This window comes from Arachis hypogaea, chromosome 17 (genome assembly GCF_003086295.3).
Source record: "Arachis hypogaea cultivar Tifrunner chromosome 17, arahy.Tifrunner.gnm2.J5K5, whole genome shotgun sequence".
In the NCBI taxonomy this organism is placed as follows: domain Eukaryota; kingdom Viridiplantae; phylum Streptophyta; class Magnoliopsida; order Fabales; family Fabaceae; genus Arachis; species Arachis hypogaea.
Window position 1 is genome coordinate 7,464,539 of NC_092052.1, and position 15,699 is coordinate 7,480,237.

A 15,699-nucleotide genomic window follows, 5' to 3' on the forward strand; every position below is an offset into this window, starting at 1 on the left:
AAAATATCTTTGACGGCTAATTTTTCAAAAATTTTAAGACCGATTCAACAACAATTTCACAAGAACAACGTATCAACACAAGTAAATCAAGAATAATTTTTATACATTATTATTAGATTAATCTTAAATTTTTTGAAAATTTAGCCATCAATAATATATTTAATGCAAATCAAAAAATTTTTGAACAAAATTAAAATAATAAAATTTAAGAATATTTTTAAAATTTTTGTCAAATTTTAAAAAAGAAAAAAACTTACCTAATAATTATATCATCGTGTTTCAGGTGGAGCAACACTCTTCTTTAACCCCCACCCCACCGGCCCCACCCTTTTCTTTCTTTGTTTGCCTTTCTCTTTTTTTTACCTTTAATTGTTAGAATCAAAAGAAATAAAAAGGAAGCACAGTGTAGTACGGGCCATAATACTATTGAAGGAAAGAATTATTCACCCGTGTTGTTATAGCCAAGCTATTTTTAGGGAGCACAAGCTTATCTTTTGAATAAATGACCATTTGTATTCATGACAGATAAAAATGCTGACATTTGTATTTATGATAGCCTGAAACTAAAGTTATACCCATGATAGATACCTTCCGTATGACAAAAGTGTCCTGACTTAGATCTGAACTTGGTTCGTGGGAATCCGATCTTACGTGGTACTCTTTACCTTATCTTCAACCCCTCTCTCTCTCACTCACTCTCTCTCTCTCCAAACCCCACTCTGGCCCCTTCTTCCTCAACACTCGCTCCCTCACCATCCACTCCGCCCTTCACGCCGACGAAGCCATCCTCTTCTCCCTCTCCACCACCTCTGACTCCATCAAGGATACCCTCCTCACTCTCATGCTTTCCAACCACTCTTCCTTCATCCTCACCTTCTTCACCTCCCCTTCCTCTTCCGCACTCCAACGGCTCTTTCCTCCACAAAACTGCAACAAAAACCCACCCTTACGTCTACACTCAGTGCCAAGCCATCCATGCGCGCTCTATCTTTCCCTCCCACAACATTTCTATCTGAACGATTTGTTACTCTGCCATCCTCAGCATCCCTTCCGAGCTCTCCGCAGTCATGGTTGCAAAATGCGTGATGACAACGCTGCTGCCCTCGCCTCATTAAACTTGAACTGGGAAAGGTTTGATCTTTTGGTGCTGTCGCCGAGTTTTTCTTACGGCGGAATGGAGAATCCAAAGATGGTTGTCACAGAATTTTGGAGGTGAACCAGTGAGGAGCAAGATTCGAACTTTACCTCTCACGAAATTAGGGTATTCAGGGTTTTGCTGGAGCCATTGTTGGCGTTGTTGATCCCAATCGAAGATCTTGGGGCCTAAGGAGAAGACGGCGGTGGCGTTGGGACTGAAAGGGGTGTCGTTGTCGTCGGGGTCGGAGTCAGAGCGGATCTCAGCGAGAATGCGATTAGTCTCCTCGATGAGGCTCTGGTTGACGGCATCAGCGTCGGAGGAGGAGAGATTGATGCCGATGGTGCTGGAATGAATGAGAGAACTCATGCTTTATCTGTGAACTAATACTATATATTGATACCCTTTATTGCAAAGATTCTGTTTTTGGTTTTTGAATTTGGATTCTCTCATTTATGAGTTCTCTTATGAGAATAGTTGTGTGAAATACTGAATATGGTTCTTATTTTTGTTTCAATCACAGATTACTTTGGTAGAACTAGTTGATTTTTTGAGAATCAGGACTTCCATTTTTGGATAAAAGCAAGTCTCTTTGAATTCTTTACCTTGAATTTTTTACTCCGAAGGATTATAAGAACTAGAAAAGTATAGGAATTGGTCTAACGAGAAGGTAGATAGAATTCAAGAGCTTTAGCCATGTCTATGGCATTACAATGGGTTGTTACCTCCACCAGCTTAGAGGTCTCGAGTTCCATGGGCTTTCTTCACTCTGTCCAAGAGGTGAGGCTCTTAGATTCTTCCAAGTTTATGTCCTGGGACTCTGGGTCAATTCGAGTATGAAGAGTGTGAGTGAAAGAGAGAGGGGTTGAAGATAAGGTAGGAAGTGCCACGTAGGATCAGATTCCCACGAACTAAGCTCAGATCCAAGTCAGGGCACTTTTATCACACGGAAGGCATCTATCATGGGTATAACTTTAGTTTCAAGCTATTATGAGTACAAATGTCAGCGTTTTTATCTGTTATGGGTACAAATGGTTATTTATTCCGTATCTTTTTATCCCTCGTTTCTGATTGTAAAATTTGTTTCTAATATTAGCTCTTACTTTTTTTTTAATTATGGTCTATATAATTGAGAGATATAGGTATTTGTGTGCATCCTTCTATTAATTCAAATTTTAAGGAATAATTTTATGATATAATATAAAAAATTTTATGATCTGAAAATTTAGATTCAATTTTTGTAATTCTAAAAAAAAATGGCATATGACCAATAATAAAAAAAAAAGCCTATAAAAAATATATAAATTTAAAAAGAGATTTTTATGTGAAGAAATATGTTAGAGATATAGTTATTTATATGTCTCTTTTTGTTATTTTAAATTTTTTAGATAAATAATTTCATAATATGATATCAGAGTTTCTATAATCTAAAGGTTTAGAATTCGATCCTTGGTAATTCCAAAAGAAAGAATTTTAGTATAAAACAAATAAAAATAAAACATACTCAAAAAAATTATGCAAATTTAAATTTTTAAAAAAAGTAATTTTATGATAATATATCTTTTGTGAGATTTATTTAAAATTTTTTTGCGTCGTTTTAACTATGTAATTAATCATTTTTGCTTGAATATTTTATGTTTTTTAATTATTTTTGCTAAGGTGACAATGCGAATTGATTGTCTCTATAAAGATTTTTGTTCTAACAGTGTATGTTATATATAAAGGTAGAAATTCGGGTACAGTTAACTTCATGTAAAGTTGATAAATGAGAGTCGTTAAATAATAATTTAGTCAAATCTGTCAAATTATTTAACTACTCTCAAACTATCAACTTCATATAAAATTAACTATAGCTAAGTTTTTATGGTCATATTTTTTTCTAACATGTAATTGTAATTTTATATGATTGTATTTATATTATGGGTAATGCTAGGTAAACAAAAAAAATAGCCAGAACTTGCCTTATTTAGCATTAATTAATTATCGCAACAATTAATAAATGCTAAATAAGGCAAGTTATGGCTGTTTTTGGCTGATTTTTTTTTGTTACCAAACATTTCTGTTATATTATATTTGTCAAAATTTTCACACAAATTATTTAAGTGATACACATGAATGAATATATTTTGAAAAAACACAAAAATTACAAAATTACACACACAAACCACAAAAAACAAATCCATGACACAGAAAAACACACATTACTACTTTTGGTTTGATGAAAACATAATTAAATCTATCGGCCGTAGTAAAAAACTCGTACATTAATGAAACATACACGACATGATTTGTGAGACAAACAATCAACCCACATCCCCAAAAAGAAAACTGAAAAAAAAAAAAAAATCAGCGAATTAAAATATAATTTAGGATACACATATACAATAGAAAGGAGCTAAAAACTTTCAACCTTGTCACTTGCACGTGGCACCTTAACTCAAAGAAAAAGTATACGTTACCAAGAGAAAGTCTGCCAACTATTACCAACACAAATTAAAAAAAAATTAAAATAAATTTAAATGGCTAAATTAGGTTTAATGTGGGGTCCATGAAAAACATTTTGAAAAAGTAAGGAAATGGTAAACGTGGATCAGGTTAATCTCAAACCAGAGAAACTCAATATCCCAACCCTTTCACGCAATCTCTTTTCTAAGAAACCATCGCCGAACGTCTCTCTCGTACAATTGGCCAAAATTTTCAGTCACCGGGACGCCGCCGTGCCCAATCCGCCAGTGACCGTCTCTCTCCCCGATTCCAATTAGATACAACAACAGCCTCGTGGAAGATAGATGCGACGTGCGTGCATGGTGGTTTCGTGAAACCGTTGTGCCGTGAACTATACCAGGTAATATCTCCATCCTGATTTTAGTAACATCAATAAGAATCTGCAATAGCCTTTCTATTTGCGACACAGACCCTTCCTGGAGCACCGATTTCCGGTGTATGTGTCTGTGTTGAAGACGAGTGCATCACAATATGTCCATGGATACACCAATTTTTGAAGAAGCATTGTCCGGCAGTGCGTATGACGTGAGGGAGAATTCTATTTTCACCGACGTTAATGTTCCGTGTTTGAGTGAAGATGACACACCACATGTAGAACAGGTAATTCTTCTTTTAGTGGCGTCTTTGCTTAGGCCTTCCAGCAACCTTTTTTTAATGTTTTACATCATGAGTTATTAACAGGGATTCAGATGTGTCTTGTTTATTTTTTCTATTTTTTTCTCTACTTAATTTGCTTAATGCGACTTTTTTATAGTGACTTAATGTGTCTTGTAGTGAGTTTTCTTGTGATATACATAGCAATAAATTCAGTTGAGAATGACAATATATTTTGAGCAATGCATTGAGATCCATGTGTTTTTTATCAGATATTTGCAGTTTTAGGAATGGTTAAATGAGCTTTATATTAGGAAATTAAATTTGTATTTTTTTGCTCTATAATTTTTATTTGGGAGTACACAACTTATCCTTGCATGTGTCTTGTTCATTTTAGATCATTCACTCATTTTTTTTTTCAGTTTAAGTTGCTTAATGTGTGTTGTTCATGATAGGTTAATGTGTCTTTTGGTGAATTTTCATGTGATACATTGAGCCATATATTTAAGATGAGAATGAGTGTATATTTTAAGCATACAGAGTCTTTCTTGTTTATTTTTAGCAATACTCTGTGATTTTTTTTTTCAACTTAATTTGCTTAATGTGACTTTTTCATAGAGACTTAATGTCTCTTGTAGTGAATTTTCTTGTGATACACATGGCAATAAATTCAGTTGAGAATGACAATCTATTTTCAGCAATGCATTCAGATCCATGTGTTTTTTACTAGATATTTGCGGTTTTAGGAATGGTTAAACGAGCTTTATATTAGCAAATTGAATTTGTATTTTTTGGCTCTAAAATTTTTATTTGGGAGTACACCAACTTATCCTTGCATGTGTCTTGTTCATTTTAGTATCATTCACTCCTATTTTTTTTCTCAATTTAATTTGCTTAATGTGTGTTGTTCATGGTAGGTTAATGTATCTTTTGATGAATTTTCTTGTGATACATCAAGCCACATAGTTAAGTTGAGAATGAGTGTATATTTTAAGCGTACATAGTATTTCTTGTTTATTTTTACCAATAGTCTGTGTATTTTTTTTTTCAACTTAATTTGCTTAATGTGACTTTTTCATATTGATTGAATGTGTCTTGTACTGAGTTTTTTTGTGATACACATAGTAATAAATTCAGTTGAGAATGACTATATATTTTGAGCAATGCATTGAGATCGATGTGTTTTTTATTAGATATTTGCTGTTTCAGAAATGGTTAAATGAGCTTTATATTAGCAAATTAAATTTGTATTTTTTTTGGCTCTATATTTTTTATTTGGGAGTACACCAGCTAATCCTTAGATGTGTCTTGTTCATTTAAGTATCATTCACTCATATTTTTTTTTTTTTCAGTTTAATTTGCTTAATGTGTGTTGTTCATGGTAGGTTAATATATTTATTACAAGAAAAACATAGTAATTTTTTAAAAAGTAAAAATTCGATTTGTCCATTAGTAGGTATTATCAAAAGTTAGCAGGGATACACTTTATTGCATGAATTGTATTTTATTATTTCTTAGTTTAGCATGTGGAGATGATGTTTCCAGCTATGAGTTTTTTTTTTAATTTTTTTAATTTTTTTTATGGTTTTGATTATCAATAGTACTTTTTTATACCAGTTTAGTTTGGGTTGTCACTTAGTAGGTATTTTCTATTTGTTGGGAAAGTATTTTATTAGTGTTGAATGGTCGATATGTTTCTTGTTTGGTGATATGTCCTCGTTTATCGATTTTAGGGGAAAGAATCTGAAGACGCTATTCAGAAAAAGGATGATGCTACGGTAAGCAATAATGACGTGTGAAATATATTTTATTCTTCTCGCAAAACTAGTGACATATTGGAAATTGTTTAGATTGATGTGGTTTGTGTTGAGTGATGCGTTTTCTGAATGGATTTGCAGGTCCCGGATCACACTGAAATTCCAATGGAGGAAATCCCGTACGTAGGATTGAGATTTAATTCGTTACAGCGGGCACAAGAGTTCTATTCTAATTATGCGAAGAAAGTTGGGTTTGTGACGAGGATTAGGAATACAAACTTTGACAAGACCAGGAAAGAATTAAAGGTACCTATTAATCAATCGATACACTGTAGTCGTGAAGGTTATCGGGAATCTCGAGTGAAGGCAGCAATACGGGTAAAGAGAATAACAACAGCTGGGTGCAAAGCAAGGATGTACGTGATGCTTGATAGGCATAATGATAATTGGCTGGTGACCAAATTAGAATTGAAGCACACCCACGCGTGTTCTGCCGAGCAAGCTGTACATTACAGTGAGTACAGGGAACTGACCATGCATGCCAAGTGTGTGATTCAGAACAACGATGAGGCTGGCATACGGCCTAACAAGACTTATCTCGCACTGGCAAATGAGGTTGGTGGGTCATCAAAGTTGGGTTACTCAGAAAAGGATGTTAGGAACTATATAACGAGGAATTTGCGCTGTGCTGATGTAAACGAAGATGTGAAGGAAATGATTAGATATTTCATGCGAATGAGAGATATAAACCCGAATTTCTTCTATGCAGTTGATGTGGACGAAACTAACAAGTTTAAGAGTGCGATATGGGTAGATGCAAGATGCAGGGCATCGTATGAATATTTTGGAGATGTGGTATCGTTTGATACAACGTATAGAAGGAACAAGTATGTTTGTGTTTTTGTCTCCATTATAAGGGTTTACATTTTTCCAACAATATTGTGATTTAGTAATTTTTGGCTGTCTTTCTTGCAGGCATGGACTTCCGTTTGCATCTTTCGTTGGTGTCATCACGGCAAGTCCACACTACTTGGATGTGCTTTGTTGGGTAATGAGGAAATTCCTAGCTTTGAATGGGTCTTTAAAAACTGGTTAAATTGCATGGGAAATCCCCCACAGGCCATCATCACGGACCAGTGCAAATCCATATTTGGCGCAATTAAGAATGTCTTCCCAAATACTAGACACCGATGGTGTATATGGCACATAATGAAGAAGATACCACATAAGCTCGGAGGATATGCTAAATACAGGGAAATAGATGATAAAATGCATGGCACTGTTTGGAATGCCCATTCTGAAGCGTCTTTTGAGAAAGATTGGTGTGCATTCGTTAATGAGTTTAACCTACAAAAAAATAAATGGCTATCAGGTTTGTGCTTTATAGTGCTCTTGTATTATTTTTGGATGGTGGGTATGTTTGGAAGGTTCGGTTTTTACTTTACTCGATTTCAACCACCGTTGTCATCGGATGATAGGTAACCTATTTGGATACTTTTACGAAAAATTTTTATTTGAGACGTCGATGTATAGTTAGTTCACTAAGTCTTTAGTGGTGTACTGTGATGTAGCTATTTATTCATGATGATGATTCCCGATTTGATATGTATGTTTTGGTTTTGTAGGCCTTTACGAAGATCGGAGAATGTGGGTTCCAATATATTTCCAAGGTGAATTTTGGGCTGGTATGAGAAGTACCCAACGGAGTGAAAGTATGCACGCCTTTTTCGGTGGTTACCTGCATTGTAAAAGTGGACTGGTTCAGTTCGTGCATGAGTATGATAATGTGCTTGGGAACAAAGAGCAAAAAGAACTGGAGGATGATGCTGCAGACTCTAAAGGAGTTGTTCCATGTTCATCGAGCTCTACAATTGAAAGACAATTTCAGCGTGAGTACACAACCTCTAAGTTTAGAGAAGTCCAACATGAATTCAGTAAAAGAGGGGATTGTATAGTTCGTGGGGTCACTCAATAGGGTGATTTGTTTCGGGTGACCGTCAACGAGCAATACCTATTGTATGGGGAGCCCAGATCTTGGAAGTACAGTGTTGAGTTTGACCCCAAGACACACAAGATTCGGTGCGAATGCAACATGTTTGGCTCAAGATGTATTATTTGTTGCCACTGTCTTGCTGTGTTGTTTTATTATGGAGTAGACACAGTACCATCTTGCTATGTTATCCATCGATGGAGCAAGAATGTACAGCGAAAACACACCTTCATCAAGAGCAGCCATGATAAGAAGCGATCGGACGAAAGCCACAACTTATTTAGACGACTGTGTTCACACTTCTACAATGTAGCACAAGATTTTGTGACATGTGAAGAAGAAGCGGCCATGCTACATTCGGGTCTTGATCAGTTAAGGTCAAAGTTGCTTGACTGTCGTGTGAACTTGCTGTCCAGGCGTGTTCCAAGTTCACAAAATAGCACGGTCACATAGGGTGGCCCCCATCTTGGTGAATCTGACATCCAAGGTCCTTCAAAGGTTTCAACGAAGGGTCGGCCGAGAATGAAGAGGCTTGGATCTGAACTCGACGCCTCAATCAAGAACTCTATGCGAAGAAAGAAGAAGAATCCACCGCTGGTAAGCGTTTCCTTTTTCCATTGTTTCAAACCACTTGATAACCTGACTAAATGGATAAAGTTGTTAGTGTTATTCACTCTTTGTCTATGCATGTTTGTTATCTTTAGGATGTTCATGAAGCATTGAATCAAGATGTAGCGGGTTGTTCTGCTAGGAGAGCGAATGAATCACAGGAACATGGCGGGTTCCTGTCGTTGTTAAACTCATTTCGGCCTACTTAAAAGATTTTTTATTATAGATTTGTATGGAGATATCCTTTTATTAAGAGTAACCTTTTTACTCTAATCATTGCCAATTTATTCAGGTTTTTAAATAAATAAACATCATTAACAACGATATATCATTATTTATTGAGTTTATGTTCATTGATTAATATTGTTAACTCCTGATAAGTTTGTTAACTTTAAAATTTGCTAAGCATTGAAGGTTATGTGAAATTGATTAACAAACACGTAAGACACATCTCGCGAAAGACACATCCATATGGATATACCTAAGTTAGAGTCATAATCGCAGAAGACACATCTAGCAGAATACACTAAAGACACATTCGTAAAAGACACATCTCGTAAAAGACACATATCGTAGAAGACACATCCCGATGGAGACATTTCCTAGAAAGTCACAACTAGAAGACACTTCCTGGAACAAGACACATCCCTATGAAGACACATTCGTAAAAGACACATCTCGATGACGAATCATCCCTATGAAGACACCTCGTAAAAAGTCACTGCTAGAGGACACTTCTTGAAAAAGACACATCCATATCTAGCCACCAGCAACATGTCACAGCAGAAAACACTTCTCCCAGAAAAGACACATCTGAATTTAAACAACATCCGAACCAAAACATTGGTAAAAAACACATGTATTGGGTGACAGACCTATGGAAAGCCACCTGTAAGAATCCACAGCTAAAACAGACACATAAATTAGAATTTACACCTCCACCAAAACAGAGTTCTGTTTTCAGTCACCTGCGTGCAAAATATGAGTATAGTGTGCACAAAATTATCCCAAACCAACCAAGGTGCAAAAGACAAAATCCATATAAACATGAAATGCATTATCGTTGAATTAACCAACAAAGTTTGTCAAGGTCTATAGTGCAACTACCTATAAACAACCTAACAATCCAAAATAAATAGTCCCATTGTGTATGAAAAGTAATTTGTCTAGTTCCAACAAAATATAGCATAGGATGTGAGGATATTCCCTCCACATGTAAACAAGGAGTTATCTGGAGCCTTCAACTACCCATATGTTAGATCCTTTTGGTGGACTTTTTCTTCGGCTTTCCTCCAACCCGCCGAAGTATGCTCTTCGTATTAGGAGCTGTGAATGGAGTTCTAACCTCCATACGTTTGTTCCTTGGTTGGTTGCGGCGCACAGGTGGTAGAGCACGGCTGTCAAGGGCATTCAAGGCAGCTCCAATGGATATATTCTTGTGACATAGGATGATGTCCAATATTATTTCCAGCCTGTATAACTTGACGACGTCCTGCATATAAAAATCAATGTTAAAGAAATGCTTATCGGTACAGACATTAACATTTGAATACAAAATATGGTAATAAGGTATATAGGTTAGCGAGCTCACATATTCCCAGTCATTTAGTTTCTTATCTTCGGTCCAGTACTCCATGTATTTTATTGTATAGACACCACAGTCAAATCTAAGCGAACGGAAAAAATGTAATTTTATTAGTGGAACAACCCAATGTAACTAAACAATTAATACATTGCGAGTTCTTGGAGGGAAGAGTCACCCATTTGGCTGAATTGGCACAGAGGCATAAGTGCAAGGCAGGCCTTTTTGTGTGGGCCTATAAGTTGGGATGGCCACCTGTGCAATGTCTTCAATGATCCTCGCCTAAGACACAAATAACTAAACTTAAACGGAATACTAGAAGAACGGTTAAATAGAGCTTAATAGGGATGAGCTGGTGAGGTACCGCATATGAATCTAGCCTGCTCCGTGCTGTATCAGGTTTACTGTATATGCTATCCAGTACAAACAGCCTTTTCCCGGATACATTAAATGCATACACCCACCAGTGACGGGTGATACATACAGGAAAAAACCACTGCACAACCAACCATTGTAACTAGGTATATTACTTGCATTTACAAAGGAAAACAAATATCTTTTGTGATAATGCAACGATTATAGTAAGTTATTGCTCTGCAAACATACGTACCCAATTTCTATTTGAAGCGATTTCCTTGTCGAAATAACTAGTATCAGCACCAAAGTTTTGACCCAATCCGACATACGTTGGATTCGGTCCATCATGATAGTTTTCCAGATTCTTTGGGACCAAAACCATTTCCTGCACAAGTACAAATTATCAAAAGTTCATAAACTGTACTGTAAATAAATCTTTAATATTGACGTTTCCTTACCAGAATCCCGGGACACACGCAATAAAAGTCACGTGTGAATCTTTTGAGACCTGAATCATTGAATGCGCAACACATCCAGTGTACAACCTACATAACCGATTTGTAAACTCATCAATGTCGACAACGCGTGAGCAACAAACAAACTGCAGAAACATTATTTTTCGTTACATACCTTGTTATTCAGCCATGCACGTGGTCTCAGTGTGCACACATCCTTCCTTGATAGCACTAGGTTTGGTCTACCCTCATATGACGCCAAAGTTTCGTGGCTATCAAGAGAAGTGTTCACAGCCCATCCTCTGATTCTTTGTTCTTCCCGCTCGGTGATTTTCCGACCCCGAAGTAATGGATGAATAGGTCGGGGAGGAGAGGGTGAGGGTGATTTAAAGAGTTGCGTCAGACCAAGAGAGAAAGAGGGGCGTTGTGGACTTGGAGTGCGGTAGGAAGAACCTCTAGGAATGATTGCCTGGATCGGGTCTATGCTAATGGGTCTCGATGGGTAAACGCCTTTTTCTATATTTGCCTAAATCAATTCGCACTCCGGATCCCGCTGAGATAAGATGGCAGGATGCCTGTTTGGAATTAAAAATAAATGCAGTGGTCAACCTTAGGAATTGTTTGGGAGGCTATTTAAACAAAAAAAATTTTATACTACTATCGGAAACAATGTTATGTAGTAATAACTTGCCTGTCAAAAAATTCAGAAGAATATTCCTCAACCCCCGGAAACTCAACCAATTCTGTTGATGGTGTTTTTGGTTCAGGAGCAACTGTCTCAGTTGGTTGATTAGATGAGTGCGACTGCATGCTTGTGATGATTTTCCCTTCTACCATACCGCGCTGAGGTGTCTTCCTTTGAAGAGTTTTGATGCGGATTCTGATGCCAATGGGCTGGTCATCGTCGTCATCATCTTCTGAAATCCCTGTTTGATGGGTTGTGCGCAATGATGCCCTGCTAAATCCCCCTTTCATAGTGGATCCCTGAAACCACAATATCAAACAAGTTTTTCACAAACTCCTCAAAGTGGTTTCACAGTACACAGAGAACCCAATGCTAAATGACAGAGCATTACACTTAGGTTTATTAAATAATGACACAATCAATAACCAGTTTAACAATAACTTTAACCATTGCAGATGTTCCAAACTGCATAGCTGCAAGTAACAAATACTAACAAGGAACATCTTGATCACCTTATGGTCCTCTTTTTTCTTTGTCTTATTAGTCGTGCCTGCATCCTCAGCCCTCATACATGATTGAGGTGTCATCCTTGATACAGATCTCCGGCGCAATCTCTTTGCAATTGGCTCGTCGTCATCGTCATCACCGTCCGACGCAACTGCATGTGTATCCGGGTCCTTGGAAACCTCTCTAACTCCATCCAGGTGAGAAGATTCCTTAAATCACATCAACAGCACAACTTCAACGTAAATGAAAGGTAAACATAGGCCTGACAGTTTACACGATCTATGTTTAACCACGAAAAAAATACTAAGCCAATGTTAATCCTAACTCACTTTTCTGTGGTCCACGTCTACTTGTTCAGGGCTTGGGTCACTTGTTTCCTCCAAAGCAGCATCCTCCTTGCCATCATCTTCATTCCGGCCAGGTTCACCGCAATCCTGTTGGTGGCCATTAACTAGTAAGGAGACACATACATCTAACGCAACATTTATCAAATACGGACATAATAAACGACACAAACGTTAGCGACATCTTCCATTGCTTAATAATAAAATGCAAAGCCATCATATTCATTCACTCAAAAAATCCATTTTGCAGTCAATCGCATCATAAATCGACCTATGAGCTAAAAATTGACTATTTTAGCACATAAGCAACAAATTGATTACCTCCGGTTGAATAGTTTCTGCCATAGCGCTAAGTTCCTTTGCAGTCCATGCGGAAAGCCACGGCTCAGGTTCTTGACAACCCTCGAGTTCACCGTGCTTTAGCTTCTGAAAGTACAACACCTGGAGATATTGTAAGAAGATGTCAGCTTCAGGGATGCACATCTTAGTCATATTACATTGAATTTTAAATTAACAGCATTACCAGCAACCCAAGCATGCAGCCCTCACAGGATTTGTTATTCTTATGTTGGTACTTCTTAATTGCCTATTCTAGAGAATTAAAAATATGCAATGGCCAACGATATCTCGCCGGATCAGATACATCAAGGACTGTGTCGATGTGCCACGGAGAGATTACATGTTGCACGGTCGGGCACAAAAACATCTTCAGCACCAGTAGAATGAAGTGTCTCCTGAACTCCATCCTGTCATCTTCGGTATCCATTGGACAATGCCTGACAAAATGCCTCAGCTGCACAGTTTTCAATCTATGATACCTTGTTTTAATTGACACATGAGCAGCATTGCTACTGTCGAATGGTGGAAAGTCATCAACTGCACCATAGATATGTAAAAGATAGGGCAATATGGATAGTGTCATTCGTAGATAATAGCAATGAACATGAAGACCGAAACAACACTAAACAATTCAGTGGTATGTAATAAGTAAAGGTATACTCACCTCCGGGAGGGATACCAAAAAGACGTTGAAAGAGCTCCGGTAAAATACGGATGTTCCCATTTTCTAGCTTGAGGGTGCTCGTTTCAGTGTCATATGCTTTGGCCAACATCACCATTATGCCTTGCCTCACTTGCCACTTCGGAACAAGCTTCAGGAAACCAAAACCAATTTCTTCAATCTCATCAAGCTTTGCTTGATCCTGATTGGTTTCCAGTTCTTTAAACAAGTCGGCGATGTAACATGGTGAGCATCTTGTCTCTAGTAATTTCTAGAAAACATATGACGGGACAGTCAGAATAAAAAAATTGAATGCGATCTATAACAAGAACACAAATTGTGTATGAGTTGTTACCGGCTTTCCCATGTATATAAGTTGGTCTCTGTGTAAATAGCAGAAATTGAATCCAATTATAATCTTCACCTGTGTTATCCAAAGTCAACTACTCTAACATAACAGAAATCAATAATGAAAAAAAAAGCATTTACTTAACCTACTTATAATCATAGTACACTAATCTAATGTACAAGACACATCTGAGATAAAGTACGAACACTCTCACAGGCAAATTATTAGACACACCAATTATATTCTTAATTTGCTAATAAAAATTCTTAGATATATTTCAAAAAATCAGCTAAGTGTTAAAAGAAGCCTCAACAATTGTAAAATCTTTGTGGACCATTGCTCTTGTTGCAAAAAAAATTACCGCATCTTCTTAACGTATTTGTATAATCATATGCCCAATTTTAGTAAGAAAAAAATATGAGTGAATGATGCTAAAGTGAACAAGACACATCTAAGGATTAGTTGGTGTACTCCCAAATAAAAAACATAGAGCGAAAAAAAATTCAAATTATAATTGGCTAATATAAATCTCATGTATCTAATAAAAAATACATTGATCTCTATGCATTGCTCAAAATATATAGTTATTCTCAACTAAATTTATTGCTATGTGTATCACAAGAAAACTCAGTACAAGACACATTCAATCAATATGAAAAAGTCACATTAAGCAAATTAAGTTGAAAAAAAATACACAGAGTATTGCTAAAAATAAACAAGAAATACTATGTATGCTTAAAATATACACTCATTCTCAACTTAACTATGTGGCTCGATGTATCACAAGAAAATTCACCAAAAGACACATTAACCTACCATGAACAACACACATTAAGCAAATTAAACTGAGAAAAAAAAATAGGAGTGAATGATACTAAAATGAACAAGACACATGCAAGGATAAGTTGGTGTACTCCCAAATAAAAATTATAGAGCCAAAAAATACAAATTCAATTTGCTGATATAAAGCTCATTTAACCATTCCTAAAACCACAAATATCTAGTAAAAAACACATGGATATGAATGCATTGCTGAAAATAGATTGTCATTCTCAACTGAATTTATTGCCATTTGTATCACAAGAAAATTCACTACAAGACACATTAAGTCTCTATGAAAAAGTCACATTAAGCAAATTAAGTTTAGAAAAAAAATAGAAAAAATAAACAGGACACATGCAAGGATAAGTTGGTGTACTCCCAAATAAAAAATATAGAGTCAAAAAAATTCAAATTTAATTTGCTAATATAAATCTCATTTAACCATTTCTAAAATCGCAAATATCTAATAAAAAACACTCTCAACTGAATTTATTGCTATGTGTATCACAAGAAAATTCACTACAAGACACATTAAGTCTCTATGAAAAAGTCACATTAAGCAAATTAAGTTGAAAAAAAAAAATCACAGAGTATTGCTAAAAAATAAACAAGAAAGACTATATATGCTTAAATATGTACAGTCATTCTCAACTTAAATATATGGCTCAATGAATCACATGAAAATTCAACAAAAGACACATTAACCTATCATGAACAACACACATTAAGCAACTTAAACTGAGAAAAAAAATATAAGTGAATGGTCTAAAATGAACAAGACACATGCAAGGATAAGTTGTTGTACTCCCAAATAAAAATTATAGAGCAAAAAAATACAAACTCAATTTCCTAATATAAAGCTCATTTAACCATTCCTATAAAAAGCTCATTTAACACATTTAACACATTTAGTCACTATAAAAAAAGTCGCATTAAGCAAATTAAGTTGAGAAAAAAAAAATAGAAAAAATAAGCAAGACACATCTGGGGTTAACTACTTGTACTCTC